Source organism: Sceloporus occidentalis, unplaced genomic scaffold, assembly GCF_023333645.1.
Source record: "Sceloporus occidentalis isolate IW3139 unplaced genomic scaffold, rSceOcc1.0.p SCAF_65, whole genome shotgun sequence".
Taxonomy (NCBI): Eukaryota; Metazoa; Chordata; class Lepidosauria; order Squamata; family Phrynosomatidae; genus Sceloporus; species Sceloporus occidentalis.
This window is the reverse complement of record NW_028317045.1, coordinates 3731373-3737500: the sequence shown is the minus strand read 5'-3', so window position 1 is coordinate 3737500 and position 6128 is coordinate 3731373.

Here is a 6128-nt window from a genome sequence, read left to right as displayed (position 1 = left end):
CTGGCGGGACCCTCGGGGGTCTGCCCCCTGGTGCTCTTCCCGGGACCCGGCCCGGGACTTGGGCGGGTTGGACCGCCGGTGCGGCACCCGGGCTGGTCCTCCCGAGGTCCGGGGAGCCCCTGGCGGGACCCTCGGGGGTCTGCCCCATGGTGCTCTTCCCGGGACCCGGCCCGGGACTTGGGCGGGTTGGACCGCCGGTGCGGCACCCGGGCTGGGCACCCCGAGGTCCGGGGAGCCCCTGGCGGGACCCTCGGGTGTCTGCCCCATGGTGGTGTTCCCGGGACCCGGCCCGGGACTTGGGCGGGTTGGACCGCCGTTGCTGCACCCGGGCTGGGCACCCCGAGGTCCGGGGAGCCCCTGGCGGGACCCTCGGGGGTCTGCCTTAGGTGCTCTTCCCGGGACCCGGCCCGGGACTTGGGCGGGTTGGACCGCCGGTGCTGCACCCGGGCTGGGCACCCCGAGGTCCGGGGAGCCCCTGGCGGGACCCTCGGGGGTCTGCCCCCTGGTGCTCTTCCCGGTACCCGGCCCGGGACTTGGGCGGGTTGGACCGCCGGTGCGGCACCCGGGCTGGGCACCCCGAGGTCCGGGGAGCCCCTGGCGGGACCCTCGGGGGTCTGCCCCATGGTGGTGTTCCCGGGACCCGGCCCGGGACTTGGGCGGGTTGGACCGCCGTTGCTGCACCCGGGCTGGGCACCCCGAGGTCCGGGGAGCCCCTGGCGGGACCCTCGGGGGTCTGCCCCATGGTGGTGTTCCCGGGACCCGGCCCGGGACTTGGGCGGGTTGGACCGCCGTTGCTGCACCCGGGCTGGGCACCCCGAGGTCCGGGGAGCCCCTGGCGGGACCCTCGGGGGTCTGCCCCCTGGTGCTCTTCCCGGGACCCGGCCCGGGACTTGGGCGGGTTGGACCGCCGGTGCGGCACCCGGGCTGGTCCTCCCGAGGTCCGGGGAGCCCCTGGCGGGACCCTCGGGGGTCTGCCCCATGGTGCTCTTCCCGGGACCCGGCCCGGGACTTGGGCGGGTTGGACCGCCGTTGCTGCACCCGGGCTGGGCACCCCGAGGTCCGGGGAGCCCCTGGCGGGACCCTCGGGGGTCTGCCCCCTGGTGCTCTTCCCGGGACCCGGCCCGGGACTTGGGCGGGTTGGACCGCCGGTGCGGCACCCGGGCTGGTCCTCCCGAGGTCCGGGGAGCCCCTGGCGGGACCCTCGGGGGTCTGCCCCATGGTGCTCTTCCCGGGACCCGGCCCGGGACTTGGGCGGGTTGGACCGCCGGTGCGGCACCCGGGCTGGTCCTCCCGAGGTCCGGGGAGCCCCTGGCGGGACCCTCGGGGGTCTGCCCCATGGTGGTGTTCCCGGGACCCGTCCCGGGACTTGGGCGGGTTGGACCGCCGGTGCGGCACCCGGGCTGGTCCTCCCGAGGTCCTGGGAGCCCCTGGCGGGACCCTCGGGGGTCTGCCCCATGGTGGTGTTCCCGGGACCCGGCCCGGGACTTGGGCGGGTTGGACCGCCGGTGCTGCACCCGTGCTGAGCACCCCGAGGTCCGGGGAGCCCCTGGCGGGACCCTCGGGGCTCTGCCTTAGGTGCTCTTCCCGGGACCCGGCCCGGGACTTGGGCGGGTTGGACCGCCGGTGCTGCACCCGGGCTGGGCACCCCGAGGTCCGGGGAGCCCCTGGCGGGACCCTCGGGGGTCTGCCCCAAGGTAGTGTTCTCGGGACTCGGCCCGGGACTTGGGCGGGTTGGACCGCCGGTGCGGCACCCGGGCTGGGCACCCCGAGGTCCGTGGAGCCCCTGGCGGGACCCTCGGGGGTCTGCCCCAAGGTGGTGTTCCCGGGACACGGCCCGGGACATGGGCGGGTTGGACCGCCGGTGCGGCACCCGGGCTGGTCCTCCCGAGGTCCGTGGAGCCCCGGGCGGGACCCTCGGAGGTCTACAGGACGGTGGGGTTCCCGGGGCCGGGGCCGGGACATGGCCGGCACCCGGGCTGGGCTTCGCGAGGTCGTTGGGAGTCGGCTCTCTGGAACAAGCAGCAGCAGCTTCCCTATATATCCGGCGGAGGGTGCCTGACGTCCCTGGCGAACCGGGACGGAGTTCCACGTCACCACCGGGAAAATCCGGCAAGGCATGCCGACTTCGATGGAGCGAGGGTCGGATGCGGCCGGCAAATCCGACCTCATAGACTTCCAGGGTTTCCCAAGCAACTTGGCCTGCCAAAAACGGGGACTTAGAGCAAAACTGCCGGCCGGCCGCGATCAACTTAGGCGGCCGGGAACGGGCACTTTGGGCACATCGACATCTACAGGACACCTAAATGGATAAATCTGGATGGAATTTTCTGTCTTTTTACCTAATTTTGTGAGGATTCAGAGGGAAAATGAAAAAAACACAGATTTTTTTTTCTAATTCTTGCTACTTTTTACTAAATTTCTAATTCTAAATTTTCAGCTAATCATCCAACTATGGTATCAAAAGAAAGCTCTATCTCTCCTTGAAAAAACAATATATAGTTTATATGGGTACACTATTCACAGTAAAAGAGAATCATCGCTGAACCGACATAGCGCAAAAATGGCAAAATTTCTCCGGGATTGAAGGGGTTAAAGGGCGAAAAGCCTTTTCATTTTGTACATATAAAGTTTTCACAGATGTATACAAACAATGGCAAGCAATAATGGGTAAACTGTACATTTTAGGTAAAGTAATAAATTTTGTTTTTAAGAAGGATGTTATAGAGCTGGAGTGCAGAGGTGGGCTACAAAGTTAATTAATGGAATGGAGAAATTTAGTTATGAAGAAAGACTCGAAAAACTGGACTTGTTTTTACTTTAAAAGAGATGTCTAAGAGAGGATCTGATCACATTGTACAAATACATACAAGGTCAGTATAAACAGCTCTCTGGTGATCTGTTCAGCAAGAGGTCTCTACAAAAGACACAGTGTCATCAGTTGAGACTTGAGGAAAGGAGATTTCAGCATCAGCATTGGAAAGGCTCCTTCACAGTAAGAATAATAAGAATATGGATTTCTCTGCCTAAGGGTGGTTGTATTATCGAACTCTAATTATCTAATGTTTTTAAGAAAGGTCTGGATGCTTTTTTGGTTAAGCATAACAGAATGGGCTACAACTCTTAAAAGGACAGTTGTATTAGCAAGTTGATCCAGGGAGTAATCAAGAAGGTTTCTTTTCCCGGTTTAACATGATTGGTAATTGTCCCAAGTAGGGTTTTTTTTGCCTTTTTTTGGATCAACTTTAGAACTTTAGAAGTAGGTATGTGTGAAAGGTTGAACTCGATAGACTAAACTTACTATACTATACTAATAACATTTTTAAAAATTCTGAAAAAGTGTACAGAAGCTCAAAGCAGACAGGCAAAAAAATGAAAGCAGACAATATACTATTAAACATGCCAAAACAGACCACATGGATAACAGTGAAGTGCCCCTCCATTAAATCAGACTGCACACATGATAGGGGAGACTCCAAACCATAGCAAAAAACATTGAGTATGATCTTGATAAGTTAAGCGATAAACAGCAGGTGCAAGCCTCCCAGTCTGTCTCTTTGAAATACTTAAATAAATCAACACTACTACTGAAATGGTACTGTCATGTTTCATTCTTTAGAAAAGACTATTAAATGAAAATGTAGATGTGTTATTATGAAATAAAAAATGTTTCACATAAACAAACAGTATTGTGAATAAAGTCAAAAACTATAATGCAACTACAAGTAAGCATCAAAGCTTGTCCTGGTTTGTGTGTCTGTGTGGCAGAGCCTGTCCTGGTGTATGTGTGTGTGTGTGTGTGTGTGTGTGTGTGTTTGGGTGTCGGTGTGGCAGAGTCTGTCCTGGTGTGTGTGTTTGGGTGTCGGTGTGGCAGAGCCTGTCCTGGTGTATGTGTGTGTGGGTGTGTGGGTGTCGGTGTGGCAGAGTCTGTCCTGGGTGTGTGTGTTTGGGTGTCGGTGTGGCAGAGCCTGTCCTGGTGTATGTGTTTGGTGTGTTGGTGTGGTAGAGCCTGTCCTGGTGTGTGTGTTTGGGTGTCGGTGTGGCAGAGCCTGTCCTGGTGTGTATTTGATCATCTGTTTCCTGGTACTTTACTTTCTTTAGGAATAAATTGAACTATAGTCAACATCAACATGTGTTAGAAAATCAGGAAAAGATGTGCATGGATGTTGGGCTGATTCGGTGGCGCAATGGGCCACTTGACTATACTTGCCCCCAGGCCACAGGCTGCCAGCCCTCCCCTAGTGGTATATTGATCATTAAATAATAAATAACTATTGGCAACAGCATCAGTATAGTAAAGTAAAATTTTACTATGAAACATATAACTTGACTCACTAAAATCACACAGAATATGATGTATTATGCTGCCTTCCTGAAGTCTCCATCAGTGAAGTCCTCCATGTACAGGATTATGTGTTTCTCTTAGGAATGGCTTCTTCAAGGGTACAATGTCAACATGGTCAATAAATTTTGTTAAAATAACGACACAGACACAAAGGCATGGAGATAAAAGGTCTCCTTATTATTGAACACTGTGACAATTTATTTTAAGGCGAACTATAATAAAATACCGTACATGAAGAAACTTATCAAACTTGTTAGGTTAAACTTGCCAACTGATATGATCTTGATAAAGTCCCTGAGAGTACTGACATAGGTGTAGTACCAGTGTAACATCCCTTGCACAGAGTGCACACTACTCGCCACTCACCAAGGACCCAGCCCATGATTAATTCTGCACTTAACTACTTGTTTTGTAAACCTCCCATGATTCAGGCTCCCCTTCCTTTTTCTGCCCAATATACACTAGCCTGTACCCTGGATTCTCCTTATGTTAATGATACTTTCTGCCTGGTCACACAGACCCTCCTTTAATGTTAAATCATAGGTTGCTTTCTAAACTTCAGAACCCAAACATCCCTGGACCCATGACTTAATGAATTCCCATGCACTCAAGCAGACCTGTTAAAAGCAACTACTAGGCTGTGAAACACAATATCTAGGAAGCTTTTGATACCTTGATACATTCAATTTGCATGAAATTATTGAGATGCAGTTTCAGCCTTTCCAACAACAAATATCTACATTCATTCTACAGCTACCTGAGCTGGTCAGAATATATCAGAGGATCTCCCATAATCCCCACTGCCTGCAAAAGAGGGGCAGTTGGATAACAACATGGGGAAAAGGTACAGTGTCCATAAATTGGGACTGTACTGTGAAAGCCAGGACCCCTAGGAGGTATGTGAATATGTCCCTATTATGTTTTTTGTTATTTGCATAATCATAACCTAATACTCAGCATTTGCACTTCAAATGACTCCAGTGAAAATCCCAACAGTTGAAATGGAATATCTAGGACACCACTGTAGACCTCTGGCAATAGGTGCCTTACATCATTGGTATTAGCATAAAATAACAATTTATAATACTATGAAAGAGAAAATCCCATTAAATTGAACACATATACTTTAATCTTATTTCATTTAATATTTTTAGGGACTCTTTTCATGCACAAGAAAAAATTACCTTAATTTTGTGTTTTGTTCTCTCTGGAGATGTTGCTGAACATATATTTGGGTGTTTATAGATGAGTAAAAGGTTTTTTCAAATCAAAATCAGAAACTGGTTTTTTTTTTAATTTTGCACCATATACCAGTATATATTTTTAATAGTAACTCAGATGATTTGATCAGAACGAAGGTATCTAAAGCCCTTCTTGTCCTGAAAAAAAGCAATATATAACTTGTGTGGGTACATTAACCCCTTCGTGACAAAGGCTGATTTTACTTTTTGTACCCTTCGTGACAATGGCCTTTTTAACATTTCTGCGCTGCTTGTGTTTAGCTGTAATTTTCTTCTTTCCCGTTTACTGAACCCACACACATTAGATATTGTTTTTTTCAGGACAAGAAGGGCTTTCTTTAGATGACATTGTTTTGATTGTATCATATTATTTACTACTAAAAAAAGTATAAAATATGGTGAAAAATTTAGAAAAAAATGACTGTTTCTAACTTTTAGTTGAAAAATCTTTTACTCATCTATAAAAGGTAATGAAAAAACCTGCTAAATGGATTCTACTATTTGTCCTGAGTTTAGAAATACCCAATGTTTTTATGTTTTTTTGC